Here is a 27,420-nt window from a genome sequence, read left to right as displayed (position 1 = left end):
ATTAAGAGATTGATCTAAAATTACAAGGACAGAGAAAGGTTTAAAGATAAAAGGATAGGGAGTTCCTGTCGTGGCACAGTGGTTAACGAATCCGACTAGGAACCATGAGGTTGTGGGTTCGATCCCTGGCCTTTCTCTGTGGGTTAAGGATCCAGTGTTGCCATGAGCTGTGGTGTAGGTTGCAGATGTGGCTTGGATCCTGTGTTGCTGTGGCTGTGGTATAGGCCCGTGGCTACAGCTCCGATTGGACCCCTAGCCTGGGAACTTACATATGCTGCAGGAGCGGCCCTAGAAAAGGCAAAAAGACAAAAAAAAAAAAAAAAAAAAAAAAAAAAAAGAGAGAGAGAGAGAGAAAATGTGCCAGGCGACCAAAATAAAGATTGTATAGTTATATTAAGTAATATTTGACAGAGTAAGTTTTAAGGAAAGAGCATTATTGAAGCTAAAGAGGGTTCGCATTTAGATGAAAATGTTTCAACTCATCAGAGACAGATAATACTCTTAAATTTGTGTGTACCTTCAAATTATATATAAGTAAAAACCGAAAGAACTGCAAAGAGAAGCTGACAAATAAACATCATAGAATGAACTTTTAATATGAACGTCTCTTTCTCAAAAATTGACAAATTAAACAGACAAAATATCAATAAGAAGAAATACTTGAATAATACAATTAATAGCATTGATCTAAGTATCACATATGGTACTATCAACTAACAATGAACAGGATATGTATAAGAATTAGGAAAATTGATTCTTACGCCATAAAGCAAGCCTCAACAAACCTAGAAAAAGTGAGCATCAAAAAAATAATCAGTGTCATATGAATTCTGATTCATACAGACTATTCTCTTTCCATACTAAGAGATAAAATGAATTCCCCCCCACCAAAGTACTTTAAATAGAGAGCCTTTGACTCATGTGTCAAAGATAAATTTTAGTGGAAATTAGAAAATTCTTTTTTTTTATTTCCCCAATACATTATTTTTTTTCTACTGTACAGCATGGTGACCCAGTTACACATACATGTACACATTCTGTTTTTCTCACATTGTTATGCTCCGTCATAAGTGACTAGACATAGTTCCCAGTGCTACACAGCAGGATCTCATTGCTAATCCATTCCAAAGGCAATAGTTTATACCTATTAACCCCAAGAAAATTCTTGAATCTCAACAATAACAAAACATGACATTAAAATTTGTGGAATATAAGAATGGAGGTGCTAGGATTTCCTATTATGGCTCAGTGGTAATGAACCCGACTAGTAACCATGAGGACATGGGTTCAATCCCTGGCCTCACTCATTGGGTTAAGTATCTCACATTGCCATGAGCTGTGGTGTATATCTCAGACATGGCTCAAATCGAACGTGGCTGTGGCTGTGGCTGGTGCCTATGGCTCCAACTGGACCCCTAGTCTGGGAATGTAGAGGCAAATTCAAAGCTTTATTTGCTTATAATAGGAAAGAAGAAAGGCTAAAAATTAGTAAGCAAACATCTCAAGGTAGAAAAACAATAACAATAAAAATAAAATAGAGGAGACTAGTGAAGATAAATTAATGTAGGAGGAAGCTTTGAACTTTTTCAAATGCTAGCTGTAGTTGTCTTTAGTGGTGTTCACCAAGTATTTCTGCTTCTAGGCAAAATGGGATGGCATTTCTCTAGCCCTTGAAGCTATGTGTAGTCATGTGATCTGCTTTGGCTGATGAAATGTGAGTGGAAGGATTATGAGTCAGTTTTAGGTGGAAGCCACGGTTGTTAGTACATGATTTACAAAACTTTTTGTTTTCCTCTGCCATGCTGAAGAGCAGTGCTCCAGACAGTGGCTCCTCAGCTAGCTGATCCTAGAGCAGAACCTTCAGTGTATGTCTGATGGACTTGTGACATGAGCAAGAAGTAAAGGTCATTGGTTGTGATTTGGCGATTGTCATAACAGCATAATAACAGCATAATCTTGATGGAGTGGTTCTCAACTAGGAGGCAGTTTTTCCCCCAGGAAACATTTGACAATGTTTGGAGATGTCTTGGTTGTCACAACCGGGGTGGAGGGTGACGGCTACCACTGACATGTGTTGAATATAAGTCAGGGATGTTGCTAAACATCCTCCAGTGGACAGAACAGCCCCACACCATAAAGAATCTAGCAGAAAATATCAATAGTGTCAACACTGAGAAACCCTGATTGAGTGTGTGTGGCTTGATATAGTAATAACCAAATGCTTCCAAATAAAGTGAAATCATACTGATTTTTTTTTTTTTTTTGGCTTCTATTCCAGTGAACTCTTTTTTTTTTTTTTTTTTTGTCTTTTTGCTCTTTCTTGGGCTGCTCCTGCGGCATATGGAGGTTCCTAGGCTAGGGGTCCAATCGGAGCTGTAGCCACGGGCCTACGCCAGAGCCACAGCAACGCAGGATCCGAGCCGCGTCTGCAACCTACACCACAGCTCACGGCAACGCCGGATCCTTAACCCACTGAGCAAGGGCAGGGACCGAACCCGCAACCTCACGGTTCCTAGTCGGATTCGTTAACCACTGCGCCACGACGGGAACTCCTCCAGTGAACTCTTTACTAGAGCTCCCTGACTCTGTTGAGTATGCTCAGGCCTATTTTTTTTCATTTTTCATTTTTTATTTTTTGCTTTTTGGGCCACATCTGTGGCATATGGAGGTTCCCAGGCTAGGGGTCCAACTGGAACTACAGCTGCCGGCTTACACCACAGCCACAGCAACACCAGATCTGAGCTATGCCTGCATCCTACACTACAGCTCACAGCAACGCTGGATCCTTAACCCACTGAGTGAGGCCAAGGATCAAACCTGCAACCTAATGGTTCCTAGTTGGATTCGTTTCTGCTGCACCACCGTGGGAACTCCTTTTACCTATTTTTTTTGATTTTTTAAAGTTTTATTGAAGTATAATTGGTTTACAATGTCATGATAATTTTTGCTGTACAGCAAAGTGATTGTTATACAAATACATCCATTCTTTTACAGGTTCTTTTCCCATATAAATTATTACATAATATTGAGGAGAGAACCCTGTGCTATATAGCAGGTCCCCGTTGGCCAGTCATTCCTTATAGGCCTTTTTTATTTTTTTATGTTCCCTCCAGTTAGGCTTGGTGAAGATCAAGCACAATGATTGGACCGAGAGCATTAATGTAGGGTTGAGTCACTATGTACTTAGTGATGTAGGCAAAGATCACATTCCAGTGGAGAATCCTCTCTCTCAATTTCCAGGTAATTCTCTCCCTGGGATTGTAAGTCTTCTGTCAAATGATCCGTCTGTATTTGCCTCCCTCTCTGTCTCTTTGTCTCTCTCTCTTGCCTTTTTTCTGCTTTTTCATTCCATGTAGCCAAAATAGTGGCGTGGCTAGTATCTTTGCCTCAAGAGCAATCTGATTTACCTCCTTGCTCTTTCTTCTACCACGCGGCAGTTATACCAGTGGCTATTGCACAGACCACAGCCCAGGCCAGTTTGATGCTGAGCAATGCAAGCAAACATGCGCTTTTGTAATCTGTGGATGTCTGGGTTTATTCCTTTTGGAACTGGCAGGTGTGATCGATTAATTGTCTAACTAGGCAAAAACAGTGTTCCACATGGTCCAGTCCAATGCCTCTGCTAATAGTGTTACTTTGGCTTCCATCTGCCGTTATTCCTTGCTCATATATAACCTCTGAGCTCTCATTTGGGAGAATGCTTGTAGTTTGGAATAGGTTTAGGGTATTTTCAGACTTCTTGGCCATGATATTATATAATTGTAAGGCAGATAAACTTCATTTCTAATTCTTTAGCAATTTAATTCTCTATTTTAGCTAGACTAAGCTCATGATTTATCTCATTAGAGAACTTTTATACTCTTGCTGAATCATGAGTTATCAGCTAACATATTAAAGCAGTCAGTATTTGCTAGACAATTGTATAAGCATTTTAGTGAATTAGATCATTAAATTCTCAAGAGCCCAATTTTAAGCAGATACTATTATTGTATCTTAGTATATGAGGACAGTGGAGAGCAGAGTGTTTTAAGAAACTGGCTAGTTGGAGTTTCCATTGTGTTTCAGCGAGTTAAGAACCCAGCATATTGTCCTTGAGGATGTGGGTTTGATCCTTGGCCTCAGTGGGTTGAGGATCTAGAGTTGCTGCAAGCTGTGGCATAGGTCACAGATGCATCTTGGATCCAGTGCCTTGGCTATGGCCTAGGCCTGCAGCTGCAGTTCTGATTTGACCCTTAGTCTGAGAACTTCCATATGATGCAGTTGCATTAAAAAAAAAAAAAAGAAAGAAAAAGAAAGAAACTTGCTAGCAAGTAGAACAGCTGGCACTGTAACTAGTTACCCTTGGACTTCAGAGACTATGCTGTTAAGCTCTATCTTTCTGCTCTTAAGTCCTAGGCTGTAATCACCCCATTTTTCTTTCAGTTCGGAAGTTGATGGTCTTCCTCTAGTGGGACAGCAGGCAAAGTAGAGGCCCATCCTAGGTAGACCTTGGTGCTGCCCTTTCATTCAAGCTTGTGCTGCCTGGGCCTTGGGAACAGCAGTTTGAAGCACTGAGTCTCAGTATATCATCCATCCTCAGAAGTTAAAACGGAAAGCTTCCCTGGTGCAGTTGCAGGGCTTGTTTCTCTTACACTGACTACAAAGCCTTTGGTAGGACCTCAGGGGACATCATACAGAAAAGCGAGCACATCAGGTTGATTTGAGAAATTGGTGCTGTAAGCCCCTCAGAATCACAAACCTAGTGTTTCCTTAATTAGAGAGGTGGCCCTCCAATCAATATTTTTGCTGTCCCTTGCTATGCCATTTTCCTTGCTTCCCAGCCAGCCACTCTGGGGATTTTCAGCTGGCGACAGTGCAATCCTCCTGGGGCTGTGCAAGGCACAGAGGGGAAGAGGGAGCATAATTTGTTGGCCTGTTACATGGGGTTGCTAAAGCACAGGATTGCATTCATCAAAGCCAGCACAGTTCCCCCAGTTTTATTCGGAATGCGTGTTGCATGGTTCACTTACCAGCGATGGCAGGATGCAGCAGATACACTGAAGCATTGCCTGGAAATATTTAAGCATTTTAATTTTTTTTCTTGTGTTTTGAGAAGAGAATACTCATAAAGCCCCAAGTAAGAAACCATACTGTCCCAAGAGTTGAACTCTGCCCAGTTGTCCATTACAACTAGTTTGAACTTGACATGTGTTATCTTCTCACCCAATTAAAGAAACTGAGGTGAGAAGAAAGAAAATAACAGTAACAAAATCAACAGTTCTTGCCATTATTTATTATCATATCAGACACTAAATGATTAATGCATTATCTCATTTAATTTTCACAGCCAGCCTACAAGATAGAGCTATAATACCATTTTATACATATGAGAAAGTGGGGGTTAAAGTGGCAGAGTAAATTGTTCACAATCTCATGGGATTTGAACCCTGGTCTCACTCTGCTGCCCCTTGTGTGAACCATTGGTTTGCATTTGATTTAGTTGTTCAAGTGAAATGAGGAACTCCCATTCCAGATTTGATTAATCAGGATTCTCTCATAATCCCTGCTGCTGGTATGAAATAAACTGATTAGTCTTAAACTATGTTTGAAACAGGTCGCCTAGGCTATGTTTATAGGGATAATATAATTACAGCAGTTTTCAGGAGTGTTCAGACTTCCCCCAAGATAAACATTAGTGAGGAAAGATAAGTTAGGGGCCCCAATTAGCCAGACTGGATCAGTTTCACTGGCTGATGTGTAGCTTCCCAGTTCACTTGGCTTGTATAAACACAGCTGTGATGTACCAACACATGCCTTGGCATGCCAGGATCCAGAGGTAGGATGGAAGTTCTGAGAGAGAATTTGGGAAACTATGTTTATCATCTTGTCCCTTGCTATCTTGCCTTAGGACCAGGTATTTGTTTGGCATAAAGTTGAAAAAGAAAACACAAGCTCAGCTAAATGGTTCCTTTATAAGCTGGAGAAAAGACCTTGAGTTGTGACCTCAAAAGAGTTAAATCAATAAAAAAGAGTCCTTTAAAACACTTATTGTTCTGTAATTCGAGCTAATTTGCTGTTATTATTGTTCAAGAACGATTGGCATATTATTTCAGTTGTTCCCCATAGTGGGAGAGTGAATAGTCTAATAAAATGTCAGGCTGTTCTTAAAAGGATCCAATACTGAAAATATAGGCAGTTCCTGAAACTTAGTCTTCATTTGGGAAGTTAGCTAATGGCAATCAAAGAGATCATCTAGAGAAGTAGTGAAGAGAAAGACAAACAGAGAGAGCTAAGTTTGAACACGGGTGAATTTGTAAATGCCAGTTACAGGGTTTGAAACAGCATGAAATCCAACAGTTATTCATTGAGGACTGTCTTCAGTATAAAGGATTAAAGTTCTCCGTTGGTGATAAAAACATGAGTTTGTTAGCTCTCAGTGATTTTATGCCCTAAGGTGAGTGGAGGCTTACAACTTAATAGTTGGGCCTAATGCCTTACTTGAAAAAAAATTACAAACTGTCTGATTAAATAATGTTCTTTCTTGGGCTTATGTTAGCATAGGTGAAGGAGGGAACCAACTAAATAGGGAATAGCAAATCGATTTTCTTTCCTGTGATAATGCTGATTGGTAGATTCAGCTTTGAGAAGATGACTGAGGCCAAATCTCAGTTAGATTAGTGATGTCTATCATAGGCATGGGAGGGGAGAATGGTGTTAGGACGTAGAATCTTGGACAACCCTGATGTAAATTACATGGTTTGAACTGTGGCAAAACCTGTGTCTGTCCCCTAAAAAGCTTCTTTGGCATTTTACTTTAATGCCTGAAATCATTGCCTCTAATTTACTGCTTGGCCTACATTATTATATTTTTAAAAAAGCTAACATGTATTGGGTTCTTAGTGTATGCCAGGCAGTACTTGTACTTTGCACATATTATATTGTTTATTTCTATTTATTTGAGAACCATGGGACTTGCTCTCTAGATAATTGATCCAAGCTCCTTTGGACTCCAAAGTTTATGCTTCAAACTACTGCATTTTTTTTTTTTGCAATATTATCTGTTTTTTGTTTTTTTTTTTAGAGCATAATTGATTTGTAGTGTTGATTTCTGCTGCACAGTATAGTGACCCAGTCATACATATATACATTCTTTTTTTCATACTATCTTCCCTCATTTTCTACCCCAAGAGATGAGATATATTTCCCTGAGCTGTACAATGGGACCTCATTGCTTTTCCGTTCTAAATGCAGTCGTTTACATCTACCAACCCCAAACTCCCCATTCATCCCACTTCTTCCCTCTTCCCCTTGTCAGCCACAGTCTGTTCTCCTTGTCGGTGAGTCTCTTTCTGTTGTGTAGTTGGGATCATTTTTGCCATATTTTAGATTCCACATAAAAGTGATACATAGGGTATTTGTCCTTCTTTTTCTGACTTTATTTAGTATGAGAATCTCGAGTTGCATCTGTGTTGCTGCAAATGGCATTGTTTTGTCCTTTTTTTATGGCTGAGGAGTATTCCACTGTGTGTCTGTGTATGTGTGATGTAGTGTATGTGTGTGTATATACACACATATATACCATGTCTTCTAAATCCATTCAATCTGTCAATGGACATTTAAGCTGTTTCCCTGTCCTGACTATTTTGAATACCACATTTTTAAGGCACATTCTTTTGGGGCTTTTGGTGAGGCTTTAATGCCCCTCTTTATTATTTAGGCAAAACGTCTCTCCTGAGAAACCAGGGGACCATAGAACAAGAGCATAGAGAATAGAAAATGCAAAACACAGACCTGGAGCAACTTTGACTGTAAGTATGCTGCTAGTCCTGATTTCCCAGGTCAAGGAAGCCACTGATTATTTAAAAGGCATTGACCTATTTAATGAAAGACCTACTTTGGGATCCACTGTATTTTCTAAGATGAGGAGTTGTAAGTTTTTCTTTGATTAGGCAATAGCTTCAAGTTACATGGGACAAAGAAAGGGGCTGTATTGATGAAAAGGATTGCTTAGATGGGTCCAGGGTAGGAGATGCTGCCATGAAGACAAGTCAGAGTGGTCCTTGTAGAGGGGAAGAGTATTCATTCACTTATCTATTCAATTACTCATTTATCTAATAAAGACTTACTGAGTACTTGCTTTATTCTAGGCATTATGCCAAATGCTAGGGACAGGATCCTTTTCACATGGAGTTTCAGAAGGGAGGAGACAAGATCTAATAATAACTTCTACACTTAACAGTTAGCCTAGGATCATACTGGCTTCCACCCTTTCCACTTGGAGAGTCTGCTTTCTTCTAGTTTTATATAACTAATATTACAACACTCACATCATTCTAATTCTAAACAACACAGATGAGACATAAAAATTCATATGCATTATATCAAGTAAAGAAAGGTTAAATACAATATTTTATCTGCAGTATGTTCATATCTATGTCAAAATTATGTGAATGTAACAGTTTCACCTAACTGAAAATGTGTCTGAAGATTTTGAAACATTTACAAGGAGAAGCTGAAAAAAAAAAATCCTGTCATTTAAGAGCAGCAAAGATTTTCTGTCTCATAAGAAAGTCAGCTTTCTGAACTTCTGAGTCAGACTAGTTCTATGTTCTAGGAAATTCAGTGAATTGTCTTTATGGTACTGAAATGTAAAGCCAGATTCCAACTGTTACCTGGGAGACTTGTGAAACCATAGAGACACCTTGGATGGAGAAACCACATGCTCTTGTCATGGACTTTGGTTGCCTATGTATGAGCAGAGCATCCCATATTTTATTTGCACGGGCTGAGGGCTCACTGTGTCCTAACTGTGGTCCCCAGTATCTGGGGTGGCCTGCAGATGATTATTTGAGCTACTATCTCCTAGGGAAGTGATTTCCAGAAGGATAAGCAGACAGGGTCTTTATTTCATGTGGGGGAAGTATCATCCTGGGCTGAGGGTGGGGGCAAGACTGAGTGATCCATGAGATCTGGTCATGCAGACTTTGAGAAGTGCTCTATTTCTGGGTTATTGTTTTCTTCTATTGACTTCGTGCTGGGACCAAAGCATGGGGCCCCATGTAAATGAGGGTGGGGTCTGCCCTGTAAAAGGAATGGGTTACCACTGTTGATCATCTTGGCGAAAGAGTCACTCCATTGGGAATAGAGATGATGACCTGGGATGAGGATTCACTTCTCTTCTCCTTGGGAGGCAAGGCCATGAGACCTGGAGTGTAAGCAAGAGGGGATAGGTTTGGCTAGTTCAGGCAGGGCTGGTGGTCATTATATAAGGGGCCCCTAGAGGAAGCATGTGGGCGTCATGCTAGATCTAAAGGTAAGTTTTTCTGGGTTGTAGTTTCCTTCTATTCTTGAATTATACATAAAGTTTTATTAAAGCTGGAGCCTAGTTGCAGTACTGCCATGGAGAATCAAGAGAAAGGCTTCTTTCACTTCAGGGGCTTCAGATAAGACAAGAGGCTCACATCTGCTCTCCCTTTGAGGCTAGGGTGTTGAAGCCCAGACCCAGGACCCTGGAACTGCGGCAGAAGCAGGCTGCTATGAAAGTCAAGGTAATGTAGTGATGTAACTGCTGCCTTCCCTTTCCAACCCTTGCCTCTCCCCTCTTCTCCCAGATGCAGAAGGGGAGGGCACTTCGAAAGGGAGACCCCTAAGACCTGGCAGGCAAGCAACAGGCAAACACGTTTGTAAACATGAAGAAAGAAAGGGATGGGAAATAGGGAAAAAAAGAAAAAGAATGAGGGACTTCTAGATAATTATTTCCATTATTTACTTTCTATAGTTAGAGTATTGTTTTTCCAATAAATTAAGGTGGCATCGTCATGTGATTATTGATTATTGTGACTCTGCCATCTATAAACAGTCTCTGTACAACAACGGGTTAAAACCTGACATCAACTGGGTCAACTAATGTCTGATGTGAAAACTGGAGGTGTGTCATTGGCCATGATCTCTTTCACATAAACCTACTAATTGAATTTTTTCATGTCCCAGGTGGGAGTTTCTTGTATTTTAATTTTTACTGAGTCCATTTGTACAGTTTTGCCAGTCTCAGCAGGGGAGTGTATTGGTTGGTGAAAGCAGCCAGGCTTAAGAGCTAAAATTTACCTAATTCCTACTCTTGTAAAAGGATTTTAGTCTTATTTTTAGTATATGGAACACATGTTCATGGTTCTAAATTTGAAACTACCAAAGGTAAACATTGAGAACTCTCCTCCTTATTGCTCCTTGCCTCTTTGGCAATGATTATTTACCAGTTTCTTATGTATGTTTTTGCAGAGGTAATTTAGACACATAGGAGCAAATGCCTTCATTTCTGATCTTCTGCACATTTAAATACTTCTCTTGAGCCTGACCATCTGCTGAGCATTCTCCGTGCGTCTGATCCTTCAACTGTGACAATATACCTATGAATAGGGTCTTAGGTATCATGAACATTCTCATCTTGTAGAGGAGAAATCTGAAGCTCAGAAGCTCAGAGATAGTGGTATGCAGGGCTGTCTTACACTAGCCTGGGGAAGTCCTTTGTTAAATTTTTGGGAATTTTGTGATCCAGGTGACCCCAGATTGGAGCTTGAACTTGACGACACTGGGAATATTTGTATTTGTGGAAATTGGCAAATGGTACAAAGTACATCATCTCTAACTAGAGCTGGTTGTTCAGTGTTAACCAACACACCATTTCTCAGAGAGGTCCACAAGCTAAAGGTGGTTGAGTCAGAATTTGACCTTCAGGCTCTCTGACTCCAGACCCTCTGTTCTAAGCCAGGATCGCCCAGAGAAGTTAGAGGAAAATGAACTTGAGCTTCCCAGTACCTGTTCTGGTGACGTCCCAGCTCTTGGACTCTGCAGATCCAGGCTTCATTATGTTAACCTCTACCCTTTTTTTAAGCTCTTTCATTTTCACGGTAGTGACTTAATAGTTTGTTTCCTTCTCATGATGAAACTAACTCATGATTATTGCAGACAAGTTGTAATATGAAGAGGTAAATAGCCACCACTGAAATAAACTGGTGCTAACATTTTATCACCTTCCACCAACTTTGACCTTGGTATTTCTGATCGCTCAAACTGGATTGCTATTTGGTACCTCCGTTTTGCCTTTGGATGTTTTCCTCTCTGATGTGTTACTTGATTTTTCTTAGTGTTTTTCATTCTGCCTGTTCACATAGGATTCCTAGTTGTCTCATGGGCTGCAATAAACCTTATTAAAGCATTCATGTGTAGCATCAGCATATATGGTGAGAAAAAATGATAGTCAGCTTTATCCTTGAATCTGGCTCATGAAGTGAGAGACAGGAGGAAAACAAAGCCAGGGGAGGAAACCACTAATTCAGGTTGCCTAATTCACAGTCACTGTGATATGTGTGTCTTTTAAGTGGAATGAGGACAAAAATCACACAGTTTACATTGTTATTTCTCTCCCTCTCATTTTTTTTTTCCAAGCTCATACGCAGTAGTTGAATTTATGTTATTTTAATGTGCAAATGACATACCTCTTGGTAAAACAGAGCAGCCTTAGGAGATAAATAAAACACTTAGCCTTCTAAAACATAGAACATTGGTTGTTTAATATTAGTGCATTGTTAAAATGAGCTGTAATGGCTAATAGAATCTTATATTTTACCTCTAGACTATGTCTGTTGGACTATATTTATGTATTTGTGTGTGCTTACATGTGAGTCTCACTAGGTATAAAACCAGAATAACTTTTGCATCAGGTAAATGATTGGGGGTGTTGAAGAGAAGCCATTTTTTTTCATGATGTTTCAATAATGAGTAAGTGGCATAGAGGAATACAGGCTGTCCCAAGAGGCAGAGCCTGTCCTTGGCTTTGGGCTATGCAAGCCCTGTAGGTTCTGAGCATCAGTGATAAAAATTGTGCCAATCTGTTAGAACAGACCCAGCTTCCCAGTGGTTTTGTGACTGTCGCCTGCCTCTGCATCTCTTATAATGAAATGGTTCTTGGACAGCTGGGTTATCAGCAAAGAGCTATGTAGGAAGTGCCCTGCCCAATTAATCAGATGTCATTCTGACCAGATTTCTTTAGCACATTGCTTCATGGTAAATGGCAGAGTATTAATAAATGAAAATCAAAAAGAGACAAAGGAGAAAGACATCATTTTCATGTATACTTGTCTTAAGGCATATTTTTCTGTTTCTGAAACTTGAAAAATAACCATCTGGAAAGAATCATATTATAGACAAGGCATGTCATGACATTTACAGCAAATATTTTTGCTGTGAGGATCAGTATTCTCTCATTGCCCCATCAACTGCCATATAATCAGATACCCATAAAGTATTCAATAAATAGAGGGTTCCTGCATTAAATCAATATTGCAGGAATAATATATTTTAAGGGTTCACATTTTCCCTTGTTTATCCTTCTTTTTAAACACACATTTTTGCGTCACAAACCTCCTGAACGTTTGTCTTTGTTTCTTTGCCTCTCAGCCACCCAGTCTCAAGCAAATGACATTAAAGTGCACCATTGCAGGGAGATCTCTGGCATAAATAAATGTATCAGGAGGTCAAGAGGTCAAGAGCATAAATGAGGCAAAGATTTCAAAGAAATCACCGACCAAATGATTTATAAATCATGGAAAATACTGCTCTGGCCATAAAAGAGAAATTAAATTTATACATCATGAGCTTCAGGATGCTTTGGGTTCTGGTGGGTAACTGGGTTAGAAATGGAAGAGCTTATGTCATCCTGTTGTTGGTATGGAGCCTTGTTACAGCAGCATTTACCCCAGGACTCTAAATCAGAAGGACTGAGATTAAACTCCCCCGCCCTTCTCTTGTGTCTCTAGAAACACTTGCTTTTACCTCTGACCCAGAATGTCCACCATCCCAGGAGTGGGGTAAGAATCAATTCACTGTTGAGCAGAATGATAATACCTATAAGTGAATACAAGCCTCCCATCTGTTGGTGAAAGGCTGAGAGTCCTACCTTTGTCTATAGGAAAGCAGCAAAGAATTACAGCATCTGCCCTGATTGGTCAGGGAAGCTGTGGAACTGAGGACTTCTGGAACATAACAGCCAGACCATGTATAGGAGAGGGTATAATGAGCCAGTCCCTGTAAAAGAATAATAACACTTTATGCTATAATAATCTGTAAAGAGAATCTGTCCAGAACTTTTACAGCTTCAAAATAATTCTTGCTACTTTTGGCTGTATTTCCTTCAAAGATAGGATGTGTACTCACTCATCTCTCTTCCTACGCTCCCCCCTCACTGCTCCAATTTCTTTTTCTTCCGTATTTGTGAAAATATCAGAATGGAAACTACTTGAAAGTATTTGTTTTAGCTCTATATGAAATGTAACACCATGATCGCTAACATAAAACTGAAGTAATTTCATGGGGAACTTGCCGAAAACACACTCAATTGGGAATGTCACTTCCGAGTTAAACAGATGTGAAGCAGCAAATGACACCATGAACAGCCATCAGACTTTGGAATTGATTGTTGTTCTTTATGACCTAACCAATGGAGACTTAAACTTGGGACTAGTTTTAAAGTTTTCCTGGAAACAAATTTCACTAATCCCACTCAATGGAAACAATATGCTGGATCCTAGCTTGAAATACAGATCTGCGTGATGACAGAGAAAAACAATACACTGTGTCAAGATTCCTTTGCTCTCATAATCCAAGGTAGGATTTTAGTGGAGCTCTAAGTTTCTTTCCTTCTCTGTTCCTTCCTTCCTTCCTCCCTGCCTTCCCTCTCTCCCCCTCTCTCTTCTTCTCTCTTTGCTCCTCTCTTTCTCTTTCTTTTTCTTCTCTTCTTTCCTTTCAGGTATTTGGAGGAACAGAATCTGTTTGGGGTTGGTAAATTTTTGGCAATGTTTTCAGTTTTTAAATATCCAAGACACTTTTGACTCGAACATTTATTAAGACACATTTTCCCTTCTAATCTCCTTTATGTAGTTTTTCTTAACCTAGGTTGTATGTTAAAGGAAATTTAATCCACAGCTTGCCAATGCATTTATGTACAAGTAATCAAAATTAGATTTTGAGCCACCTTGCTTAATGATAAATCTTTCCAATCCCCCTTTTCTTGATAATTGGCAAGTTGAGCCTGATGTGTGGGATCACAAATCTATATTGTGTTTGGAATTCAGTCTCCTAGGAGTTGGTTGGCACTGATTTCTTTCTTTACTCATTTTAGAAGGATACTTTATCTTCCTTATCTTAGAATCACTGTAAATACTTCTCTGGAAGATCTATCCTTAGAATTATTGTTTTTTTCCTCAACGAGATTTAGTATATCAAGTTGAATAAGGTAAAAAAAATAACATAAGCTCTATTTACCTTTTTATGCCTTAGCTTTTTCACATTAAGAAGAAACAAATTGAAAAATTGAGATTTTGCAAAGATCTGAACATGATACTTCACATTTTTTTTCAATGCTTTCCCCCAATATTCTCATAGCAGTTGGCTTGAATTATATCTTCATTACTCAATAAAGAACAAAAAATGGTATAAATTCACCACTTAGCAAAAATGTATAAAGTATATAGTTGGAGAAAACCTATTAAATTTAGGATTAGGCTAATGATTAGTTTATTTGCATTTTTCAGTGACTCTTTAGGAATTTTGAATGGTTTTCTGTTGAGCCAAGTTTGGGTGCCCTCTTAATCTCTTTGTTACACCGTGGCTTGGTGTTCTCACACATAGCCACATATGTCTGAGCTGGGCGTTCATGTAGTGGGCTCTGTTAAGCCAAGAAAGAGAAGGGTGAATCTCTGCTGCCACTGAAATAAATTGGTGATTGTTACATCTAAAAATCTTTTTTTCATAGAATGAGCAACATGTATTGCCATATTTGCTTTTTCTGGTCCATTGACTTTTGATCACATCTCATGGCTTTTTAAGCACGTGATGTTGGGTGTTTGTGCTGATGAACAAAGCTGTAATCTTGAATATGCAAATTGAGGGCCTAGATAACCCTGTAAACAGGCTGTCTGATGAGGTCTGTCTGTTACTACATGGCTGCTATACATTGTATGACAGTGGGCGACAGGCAAGGTGACCGTATGGTAGGAGTCTAAGTAGAGAGTAAGACAGCAATTCAGAAACACTGGTCTGCATAGGCAAAAACATCCCCCCAACAACAACAAAAAAACAAAAACCCAACCAAAGACCCCAAAATAAAAAACATAAAAACTTACAGGCATGGGATTTCTTTAATAAATAATAATGAATAAATTATCTGATTTAAGTGATAATAGATAAAATTATTTAGGGCCTGTTTTCGAGTAGGGAAATTCTTTGTATTTCGCGCATGGACAGAGCACCATGATGGAAGAGTGCTTGACATCTTTCCTTTGTTGAGTGAGTACTTGGTTCCTCCACTTGGCTCTGTCCGAATGAGAATCTTACTTAATTGGTAGTGAAGGGGACTAGGAGCATGATCTCTGCAGTCAGAGTTCAGATTCTGACGAAGCTACAGACTAATGATGATCTTGGGCAAGCTTCCTGCCCTCTCCTTGCCTCCGTTTTCTTCTCTGTAAAATGGAGAAGATGGTATTACCACCATGTAGAGTCACTGTGTGTTTCATGTGCATGAAAAGCAGAAGAGTCTCTGCACAGGGTTAATAAACCTTAGCTTCTGCTCCTCTTGTTGTTATTCTTAGTGGTGGCTGATATTATCATTACTGCTGTTGAGCACACACCTTCTGTATGGACAGTTGAAGGCAAACTGGGCTGGCCTATACTCAACATGACTCTAACTGGGCTGTATGTGAGTTGTTGAAAGTGCAAAAATGAACCAAGAGGCCCTGAGGCCTCCAAAGGCAACCCCAAAAAGTGTTTGGTTATGTATGGGGTAGTACTTGTGTAAGCATGATTATTTTATGGGTAAGAAAAATGGAAATGTGGAGTAAAAATCTGATAGCAAGGGAAGAACACTGGACTGTGAGTTGGAAAATGTGCCACGGGAAAAAAAAAAGATAAATAAAAGGAGTCCCCATCGTGGCTCAGCGGAAACGAATCTGACTAGTATCTATGAGGACACAAGTTCAATCCCTGGCCCCCCCCTCAGTGGTTAAGGATCTGGCATTGCCCTGAGCTGTGGTGTATGTCACAGACACTGCTCGGATCTGGCAGCTATACCTCTGATTTGAACCTCCATGTGCCACGGGTGTGGCCCTAAAAAGACAAAAGACCAAAAAAAAAAAAAAAAAAAAAGGAAAGAAAAAAAATAACAATCCCCAAAACAAATAATGTGTGACCTTGGGCAAATCACGTGTCGTCCTAGAATCCCATCAACTGAATGAGAATAGGAGTGATAAGACCCACCCCTGTGTGTTTCCCAGGGTTAATACGGAGTCCGATTAGAAGCAGCTTGGGCATGGGAAAGCACCCTGCAAAGATGAATGTGCTGTTTAGGCAGGAGGTGATGCAAGTTGAATGATAGAGCAGGCTCCTGCCCATCAATCCTGCACTTTGTCTGTTGCTGTTACTGCTCCAGTATAGGATCCTGGAGGATGGCCCGATTGCAAATTCAGGGGCACGCACATGGCCTGCTGATCACACTGGTGCCTGCTGTGCAAAAGGAGCTGGGGTGCATTTTTATGTGTCAATTCCAGACAGACAGAAAGTTTTGCTTTGAAAATAAAGAGTCTTTCCTGGGTGAAATGGGACAAATACACCCTAAATTCCTCTGAAACCACATCCAAATGGTCGAAGCATTGTGCCCTTCAATGTCTGAATGATACCTAGCAATTTTGTGACAGTCTCTTCCTTAGAGTCGCAGAGTTTAGCAGCCACCCCCTACAGCTCTGGCAAAGGCAGTTTCCGAAAATGCCAGAATAGAGGAATTAATATACAGTGCTGAAGAGGAGAGGCCCAGGGAGCCCAGATCCAAGCCAGAAGGCTGTTTTCAACAAGGAGGGGAGAGAGAGAGATACATAGAGAGAAAGAGAGAGAGAAAAAAATAGAGAAAGAGAATGTGCGGGTACACATGCAAAGCACAGAAGAAGGAGGACCAGAAATCTCTCTTGCACCACCAATCCAGATGCAGAAATAAGAGGAGAGGGCCCAGTTGGGGCCCTAATCCATCACTCAGCCTGGCACAGGCAGGGAAGTCACGAGCCTGGCACCAGCCGCCGTGCTCCGGGGCCGCCTCCCCGCCTTGGGCAGCAGAAGGGCTGCAGGCTGAACCGTGACGTCCTGGGCCTGTGCTCCTCAACAGATGGCACTGTAAATCTGAAATATTCCACAGGAGAAAGACAAATGGGAATCAGCCGAGAAGGCTGGGAGCCTGGCATACGGAGTGAAATAAATAGAGGCCCAGCATCCTTATGGGGCCGTTCCTTCCTCCTGCTCTTAAATATCACACTTGTGAAGTCATCTCCCACTGGAACTCCCAGCAGCTGAATAGGTTCATAAACACAGTTCTCTCTGGCAGAGGGAAACCGAGAGCCGAGGCAGTTTCCCAGATGATTCCAGCCTCCAGTTAGGTGTGGGGTTTGAACTTGAGAATGATTTCATATGAAACCCCACTCAGGCCGATGACTCTCTACCCTAGCCACTTCCCTGCCCCTTTATTGAAATAGATGCAGTCCTATCCCTAATATTTTCAGACGTTTACTGATGGTGTTATATAAAAGGAACTATCATTCAGTGTTCTAATTCAGTGTCATGGACAGAAAGGCTTAGAGAACCAAATACAGTGGTTAAAGGGCTCACCCTGCCCTTTCACACAGAGAAGCTCTTGATGTATGGGTTGGATTTGGAGCTCAGTATTATCCTATCAGTGTTTTCATGAGCCCATTTATGACAACTTTCAACAGGGATGTTTCAGAATCAGAATCGCTAGTTTGAGGCTGATGTTTGTTGTTGAAAGAAATATTAAACATGTTTTTATAGGATGCTTACAAAAAAGGAAATTCATCTCTTACTGATGATGCTACAGCTTTGCCTGCCTTCGTGAATGCCAACTGCTTTTTTGCCTCTGGATCTTCAAGCACGATTGCTACAGTTTCAGAGAGTGCTCTGCCCCTGCTCCCTGTGTGGGTGTCTCAGAGCAAGCTTCTAGGCATCAGCATAAGGAACATTTCTCCAGGATGGTGTCTTACCTGAGTGGACTCTGGAGCAGGCCTGCCAGGATCAAAATTTAAATCTGCTAATTGGTACCTGTGTGACCTTAGGCAAATTCTGTCTCGTCTCTGTTAACCAGTTTCCTTATTTTGAAAATGTGTGTTAGGATATTTATCTCATAAGATTGTTAGGAGGCTTAAATAAGGAAATACATGGAAAATGTTTAGAGTAGTATTCAATAAATATTAGTTTCTCTTGTTCCCTATCAAATCTAAATTGACTCATTCCTATTACTCTTTGTTATATTCTTCTGGTTTCTAATAATAAATAACATTTACCACAGTTAGGTGCGGCAGTTATGGAAGACAGATCTATGTTTATTTACCTGTTACTTATCCATTTTCCCCAGTACAGTGCAAGCTCCACAAGACACTTTTATTTTCCAAAGTATCCCCAATACCTAGTATAATACTTGGATATAATAGGTGCTCAGTAAATATTTGATGAACAAGTGAATGAATGAACTAATAAATGCAAGCTCAATGGAAACATCCCTGGGTAATGGAGAAGATAAAAGGAGAATGTTTTACAGTGGATGTGAAATTTTTTTTTTAAATAAAGTTGTGGATTGATCTTTGAAGCATGGGGCTTGGAAATCATTCAGACCTGGTTTGCTAACCAAGGAGAGTTCTGGATGCCAGGCAGAATTTCACAAGTTTTCCTATGTTGTAATGGGCTTCTGGAGATACATTACTGGGACATGAACAAAACAGAGCATATCCCAAAAGGGAAAATGGTGTCTGTATCTTTTTCAGATATAGGTAGGAAGGTTTCATTGAATCTTCCCAATGAAGATCAATCACCTAAAAGTTAAATTAAGTTGATATCACTAACTATTCAATCCAACTTGCTTATTAGGAAAAGCACCCAATCTACCACCGGGATCCCTGTTGCTAAGTTGCCTCAAGAAACAAATTGATTAATGGATTTTCTTTTTCCTAAAGGCCTTTCAAGTAAGCAGGTCAAGTAGCTACGATTTCATTAGGGCCCCTCTAGTCAGTGAGAGCTATGCAATTTGGTTCCAAACACCCAATTTATAGATTGGCCTAAGCCCCACAAAATTGATTATGCTGGGGGGATTTTAGAAGCCTGTGCATTGTCATTAAGTATCCTTAAGGAAGTTGGAGTCAGGAATGGGAGTAGGAAGCTCTGCTGAGAAGCTAACACTTGCCCATTTGCTTCAGTGAAAGGAAACATTGGGATCAGCACACTCCCCCTTCACCCTATGCTCTCAAAATGACAATATATATTACAGTTGTTTATTAATGTCAGTATTTTTTCATATGGACTTTTAAATGGAGAATTGGAAACCAGCAAGATCCAGTCATATATTGATGAGACATTTGGAAATAAAAAAAGGAGATGATGGCCAAACCTGAAGGCTAAAAATTGATAAGGAAAATTTTATTTTTGAAAACTGGCCAAGTCTTCAATTGACAGCTCCTTTTTGGTACTAGCCAGACTGTAAGGGGTTAGAACATGAGGCCAGTAAAACTAAAGGTAAGCATAAAATTATCTATTTGCATATCTCTATGTTTGTTATCTAAGTTTATATCCATATCTATGTGTATATCATCTCTGTACATAATTGTGTTAATATTGTGAACCAATTTAGTAGGCATACACACAATGCACTTATTTTAATACGTAGTTAATGGAGTCATGGAAACTGAGAACCAAGGAAATAAGGGTGAGTGAAGAAACTCAAGGTTCCACAACAAAAGATAACCAATGTAGGTAATACCTGGAGGATCCAGAGGAACTTAATTATACAAGATAACCCAGTATCTAAAACAGTTTCAGAAATTATAGTTTGCCTCTGAATTTCCAGGTATAGTTGAAAGTCAATATATGATCATTTACCAAGGCAGCTTTCTTTAAAGGATTGGTAGTGTCAAGTGCAGTTTGAAAAACCTGTAACAGGCTTTAGAAATGCTATTTAATTTTTTTTAAAGCATGTAGGATTTCTGCAGTTCTAGATTTATAGAGAAGTTGCAAAAATTATCGAGGTTCCTATATAGTCTACGTGGTTTCCTCTATGGTTGATATTATGATAGCACGTTTGTCACAGTGAATTAACCAATAGTAATACAAAATCCCCTCGTTTTGCCTACAAAGAAACAGTCCAAGGAAATTAAATGATTTCCTCCTGGCCATGGCAAGGGAAGAACCCCAGGACTCGATTTCCTTAACTGTCAGGCCCAGGGCTCTTTCCAGTAAATCGTGCTTTTTTCCTATCTTGTGATTCTGCACGTCTTTCTGTTACTGCTGATGAATCCTAAGAAACAAATTTGATTCAGAAATTCAAGGTGTGAAGTAGATAAAAGCAGAGCTGATCTGATGGCGTCTCCCCCATCCCTTGGGGCTACCTGAGACATCTTTAAGTAACTCTTAGGGCCCCAAGGCGGATAGTTTGGCAGCAGCTCTGCAGTTTGATGGTAGAACTTGTTAGAAGTTAACCATCTGGCACCATCTGCCCTGTGAGGCTCAAGGTGGGGCTGTAACTGACAGAATCAAGAGCCAGCATGAGAAGGGAGGTGAATAACAAATCCGGATCACAGGTGGGATGTGCTTTTCTATAAGAAGCAATTTCTTAACCCCTGAAGATTAAACTAATGAAAGAAAGGGCAAGTCAAATAACCATATTTGAGTTCACACAAATCTCTGAATTGCATCTATCGTATTGTGGGTCTAGGGATAAAGGGAAGATTTGATCAGAGTCTGTATTTGGGTCTTCTGCACTGTATCCATTTTCTCATCTTTCCATATTCCTAGGAAAAAAAAAAATTCTTCCCATTCTTTAATTTTTCCTTTTACCAGTGTAGGCTTCAGAACAAGGGTGAATAAGCATTGGGGAAAAAATAAAAAAAAAAAAGGAGAGGAAGCATTATAATGTGAGGGCCTAAAGTTACATCCCAGAATCAGAAAATTGTGGGTGTATTGCCCAGTGTTGCCATATATTAACTGTGTGATTATAAGGCGGTGACTGAGTTTCCTCAATGGTAAAACAGGAATGATATTTATGGCAGGTGCTCTAGTATGTTGCTAAGGAAACTAAATGAGATAACACCTGAATAGCTTTGCCACAGGCCTGGGACAGTGTCAGGACTTGATAAGTATTGATTGATATTGCTATCACTAGTACTACAACCGTCTGTATAATTGCCGAGGGGTGTAAATGCAAGAGAATGAACAAACAACTTTTTTGAGGATAAACTTATCCATCTTTTGCGTTTAGTAACCTTACTTATAATGCTGACCTTTTCCAAAGTACTTGTTATTTTCTTGGACTCTTTTAAATGATTGTATATTTATGTAATAATAATAGTAAAAATAATACATTCTCTCATTCATACAGCATAGTGAAATTGTCAAAGTTGAATTGCCTTAACAAAGTTTTTCTTTCTTTTTTTTTTTTAATTTTAATGTTTTTAGTGTAGCACCTGTGGCATATAGAGGTTGCCAGGCCAGGGGTCAAATTGGAGCTGTAGCCACAGCAACACAGGATCTGAGTCACATCTGAGACCTACACCACGGCTCATGGCAACGCGGGATTCTTAACCCACTGAGAAAGGCCAGAGATCGAACCTGTGTCCTCATGGATGCTAGTCAGATTCGTTTCCACTGAGCCACAGCGCGACCTCTGACTTACAAAGGTTTTTAAAAACAATCTTATACTCTACCAACTGACCTATAGGGTTTTTGAAAAAATGGAAATATTTGTGAATTGCTGTCATGGCTCAGTGGTAACGAATCTGATTAGTATCCATGAGGATGTGGATTCGATCCCTGGCCTCACTCAGTATGTCACAGATCTGAAGTTACCTGGAGCTCTGGTGTAGGATAGATGGTGCTGAGATCCTGTGTGGCTGTGGTGTGGCTGGCAGTTGCACCTCTGCTTTGACCCCTAGCCCTCTAGCCTGGAAACTTCCATATGCCGCAGGTGCGGCCTTAAAAATACCAAAAAAAAAAAAAAAAAAAGGAAATATATCTGGAGTTCCCGCTGCAGCACAATGGGATTGGAAGCATTTCTAAACCAGGATGTAGATTTGATCCCTGGCCTGGTACAGTTAAAAGATCTGGCATTGGGGCATGTATCACAGCTGTGGCTTGTATCTGCACTCCCTATGCCATGAGGTATTCAAAAAGGAGAGAAAGAAAATACTTGACTTTTCACAATTTTCTTGAATCAGTCGTTTATTCAAGCAGTGTTTGCTGAGTGCCTGTTTTATACCAGCATTGTTCCTGTCACTTGGGATGCACAAAACAAAAATCCTTGCCATGAAGCCAAGCTAAACGTAAGATGACGTAATAGTAGATGATGTTGGTATGTTAAAAGGTGGCAAGTGCTGTGGAAAGGAGAAAAAATAGGGCAGGGCAGGGCAGGGAGAGCTGGGAGCACAGAGGCTGGGTTTTATTTTGTTTTATTTTTAATCGCCGAGTGTGACCCTTTGAGCTCCATAGAACAGGCCTTAATGTCTGGGGAGAGAGAACTGGATGCTAAAAAAGTTGATCTTTCAACCACTCTTTCCTGATTCTCTGTTTTGTTGCCTCCCAGATGGGTCAGCATTCCCTTTCCCAGCAGCCTGATTTCTACTTGCTACCAATCCCAGCAGATCCATTTTTTTTTTCCGACAAGCCAGAAACAGGCCCATCCAATTACTCCCACCCACAACCCCGCCAGAGGCAGATGGAAAGTGACATTCCAGAGCGTGAGCCATTCCTCTCCTCTCTGTGGTTTTCTAGGATTATGGGCAAACGAGGGAACTCCATCTGGATGTTCAGTGGAGGCCCCTGGGTTTTCTAACCCCTCTTGTAGGAATTCCAGCTTTCATTCCCAGGTGAGCTGCCAGAACACTCAAGTGCAAGGTAGCATTATCATTAATCTCCCAACCAGGGCTCCTATTAATGTGTCACTGAAACAACCTATTTTCTTAGACCGCTTCCCGCCCCTTTGATATACTGGACATGTGTCAGAAAAATCGGAGGCCATCCATATCTTATCTTACATTAGGAAGAGCCACGTAGAAATGTCCCTTCATTACCAGGACCGTCATGTCAAAAAGAATCGACTTATTGTCAACGTTTCTAACCTAACAATGTTAATGGAGTCTTAGACATCCTTTCTCCTCATTTGTTTCTTAGATGCCTATCAAGGAGACAGTTGCAAGAGAGTTTCCAAGCTCTGGGGAGCCCCGTGTATGTGTATTAAATGACAGCACTCTAGGCTGCTTATTATAAAATGATACAGGGGTAGGTGGGAGGATTGAGATCTTGGGGGGAAAGCGTGCTGTTGGCAGGGTGCCAAGGAGCCTCCAAGCAAGACTTCAGGCTCCAAGGCTAGTATTGTTTCTCCTCTCTCCTGTCTTCCCTTCCAAAAATTTCCAGCACTGCAGAGTAAATATATACACGGAATGAAGATGCCCTGTAGGACAGTTCCCAGTAACGTTTTAGATATCTTTCTCCTGTAATTCGTATATGTAGTTCAATTTTTTTTTCTTTCCCAAAGCAGAGGAGGAAATGGGAGAAAAAAACATTGGCTGGAGAATTTTCTAGGGCCTTCAGAGAGTACCTGGTGCTGGGTAAGGGGATGTGTAGGTCAGTGCTGATCTTGGAGGAACCGGCTCCCCCATAATATGCCCTTGGCTATCCAGTGCTGATCAATAGTAATGAGATGACAGGTTGATATTAGTGAATTTAAGTGGTAAGCCACTTCCCCCTGTGGAAGTTACACAAATAACCTTGTCTTCACAGCATGAAACTATTGGAATTTTTCTGGGAAATGCTCATAGCCTCTTAGAGTCAATCTCTTTCCCATACGGATAATACATCCTTCTTTCTTTTAAGACGCAATGAATGCACTCCTTGAGGTCTGTAGTCTTAATCGATCCCACTATCAGGTCAGCATGATTCAGAAAAATACAACTGGCAACTGTGTGCAAAATACTTTAATAGGCTTCGGGGGCGGGTATTGGTCATTTGAAGAAATGCTTGGCAGCCAGACAGCCCTTCCTGGGGAGGATCCCTCCAGGACTTATACTTGGCCTGAAGGTGGTACTTGGCCTTCCACTTCCATGTTGGAAACTGATAGGATTTATATTTTCCTCTCACCAACCCCTGGAAGCTAGATCATGGGCTGATGAATAATGTTCCGGCCCCTGTTTCCTTGAGTTGTGGGATGTCAGTTGGGAGGGGATTATTCATGGCGGTGGCACCTTGTGGCAGTGGCTGCAGCTTTCAGTGATGATGGCTCTGGTATCTAGCAGGGACTGTGTTCTCCCTGGGTGTTTCTTTTGCAGGCAGCTATAGATCCCTTGGATGTGGCTTGTTTTCCTGGTTTTTGAGTTTGGGGGCTGATACTTTGAGTCACTTGACACCTTTCTAAAAGCACCTTTCTGTTTAAGTTAGCTAGAGTTGGTTTCTGACCACTAGAAAGCTTTATCTTATTTAAGTCCTATTTCTGCTCTAAGAGGATGCGATGTCAGATATCACTGTCTACATTTTATCAAGGACCAAGCTGAGGCTTGGCTGGGTGACTTGCCAGTGTCTTTACATTTGGATCAGGGAGACTTGAGGTGAGTCTGTCTAACCCATGGAGGCAAGGTTTATGTCTTATTTAATGTAATACTTTTAGGACCTGGCAATGGACCAGACTCTCAAGAATATTTGGACTCTACATCCAGCCTACAGGATACATTTTTATCTCTCTTTGATGGCAGAGAGACCATTACCTATAGATCATTAGGGCATTTCTTTCTTTCTTTTTCTTTTCTTTCTTTTTTTTTTTTTTTTTTTTTTTTAATCTCTTTACCTGCAGCATATGGAAGTTCCCAGGCTAAGGGTCAAATCGAAGCTGTACCTGCCAGTCTACACCACAGCCACAGCAATGCAGGATCTGAGCCGAGTCTGTGACCTACCCCACAGCTCATGGCAATGCTGGATCCTTAACCCACTGAATGAGGCCAGGGATCATACCTGCATCCTCTTAGTTGCTAGTTGGGTTCGTTAACCACTGAGCCATAGCAGGAACTCCTAGGGCCTTTCTAATACAGAAATCTTAGTTGTTTCTCGGGAGAATAGGCTTAGGAAAGCTAGAGCACAACCACAACTATGAATATCTTTCTGTACTAAATAATGCCGTTATTCACGATGAGTATAGCCTAGAAGGGCATTGTGGGCAATGGAAACTACAAAGTGGAAGGTGGGGGAGATAGCATTTATTCAGTTAATTTAGATTTTATCAGACATACATAGAGTGTCACTCTGTGCTGGCTGGGCACCTGACATCCATCTGTCTCATTTCATCCTAACGGTGGTTAGCCATACGGTGGAGGTGCTATTATTGACTTTATGTTATAGATAAGGAATCTGATACTTAGAAAGTCTAAGTTCTGGCCTCAGACTCACAGCTGGTAAGCTGCAGCACCAAGTTTGACTGACGTCATGGTCCAAGCTCTTGACCAATATACTGTACCAGTGGGACTTGTTGACATTTGGATCAGGGGTTTATTGATGATGGTTGACTGCTTTTGAGCACATTTCATTAAAAAATGTATAGAATGGCTTATATTATTCCAAGATTGTGGTTTTTGAGCTGCCCCTCCTCCATTATTTTTGTTTTTTTTTGTAGGAGAAAGCTGAAATTTGGAAGACTTGGCAAAAAGAGTGTTAATGTGCTAACATCAAATGAATTCCTTGGATTTTCTATTCATTAAGGCCCATTTCCCTGCACATAACTCACCTTTCCTTGGTTATACTACTCCAGGGTATGCTAGTAAAAGGGGGAAAAATGGGGAAGTCAGCCACAAAGAGGTGTTCTTGGCTGAAAAAATCAACTTAAACGTACCAACAAAGAAAAACAGAAAGACTTTGCCAAACAGTAAATATCAAATTCATTGTGTAAGCCCCAGAAGAAAACATATTAAGCAATTCATGATACCTTTTGGAGTCGATGGTCATCTGATATGACTTGGCTGTGAATTTGGGGAATTGGAATTCAGCAATTGGGAGGTGATTCAAAGCAAAAACGCTGGTCATTTCACAGCTTGGCTAAAGTATTGGAGGATGGCAAAATGTGTGTCTGCTTTGCCTTAGATAATGAAATGTGCATTTATTTATTCATTTACTCATTGAATTTACTAGGTGCCAGGCAATCTTCTAGCACTGGGGATAAAGCAGTTGCCTAAATTTGCAATATCCTCTTACAGAGCTTATAGTCTAGCCAGGGAAGATGGATACATTAAGAAAACAAATAAATGAATAATTTCAGAGAGTGATAAGTGACTTGAACAGAAATTAAGTACTGCAATGAAGGGTGACAGGTGGAGAGGGAGTAATTGATAATAGATGGGCTGGAGGGTCTCCCTGTGGCCTGAATGTTAAGCAAAAGCCAGGAAAAAATTCTTGAGTAAAACAACCGGGACAGGAGGTACAGAGGACACCATGGAAATGGGACTTGGTGTATTGGAGAATCAGAAAGGACTGTGCCAGAGCTAAGAGAGAGAGTTTGACGTCAAAGGTCAACAGCAGGTAATGGAGGACCTTCAAGAGTCTGAATCCTAAGAGCAATGAGAAGTACTTGGGTTTATTTTATCAAAAGCATTGTGTCTGATTGACATTGATTGAAGGCTCCTTGGGCAGTCACAGCAAAGGGTGGTTTGGAGAAGCTGGGAGAAGGGGCAGAGCATAGTAGCCAGACCACAGAAGTGATACTGTTGCTAGACAATAGCATGTATGTCCTAACGTGCATTCATAGTGGTTTTCAACCCTGGCTGCACATTTCCGTCACATTTAAAACTTCTTCAGAATATAGCTGCCTGGTTGATCCGTCTATATTGTGGTTCAGTAGGTTTGGGAAATGCATCTGTATTTTAAGAAACAAATGACAGGAGATTTTGAAGCTTAGTGGGTGTTGAGAACCACTGGATTAAAAATAATTTCACAATCACTGTTTTGATTGCTCCATAATCTGTGAGGTAGCTGCTGCCCCCATTTCATGGATGAGAACACTGAGGCCTGCAGAAAGAAAGTGACTGACCTAAGATTAAATGGTGAGCAAAAGCCAGAATCTAGTTCTTGCCATGCAAACCCAATGTTGTTTCTCTTACCCCACCACATATTCCTGAAAGTAACCAGCAGGTAGATTACTGTCTTTAAAAATCTGGGAAAGAGAAGGGTACCTACCATCATTATAATGGGAATTTGGAAAGAGAAAGTGGTTGGAGGATGAAGTGTGGAGGTATTCCTCCATGGCACCATTTAGGAAGATGGATCAGATAACATGAAATCTGAAGGAGTGGTGAAAGCAGGTTTGAGGGAATAAATGGCGGAAAC

At 40.6% G+C, this 27,420-nt stretch overlaps 1 long non-coding RNA gene across 3 annotated transcripts in view; it reads left to right on the top strand.

Annotated features, from left to right (window-relative positions):
• Positions 1-27,420, top strand: part of LOC106506547 — a 443,286-nt gene that overhangs the window by 50,898 nt on the left and 364,968 nt on the right. Inside the window, exons 3-5 of one of the 3 annotated variants that reach the window (XR_002339520.1) lie at positions 7,697-7,787; positions 9,414-9,527; positions 17,857-18,292. The exons of the other annotated variants lie outside the window; for them this stretch is intronic. This is a non-coding gene — a long non-coding RNA (uncharacterized LOC106506547). Of the gene's footprint in view, positions 1-7,696; positions 7,788-9,413; positions 9,528-17,856; positions 18,293-27,420 lie in introns of those variants that run through there. 3 annotated transcript variants of the gene reach the window in all.

The sequence above is a fragment of the Sus scrofa genome, chromosome 16, assembly GCF_000003025.6.
Source record: "Sus scrofa isolate TJ Tabasco breed Duroc chromosome 16, Sscrofa11.1, whole genome shotgun sequence".
In the NCBI taxonomy this organism is placed as follows: domain Eukaryota; kingdom Metazoa; phylum Chordata; class Mammalia; order Artiodactyla; family Suidae; genus Sus; species Sus scrofa.
Note: the sequence above shows the minus strand (reverse complement) of the source record. Positions and strands in the feature narration are given on the sequence as shown.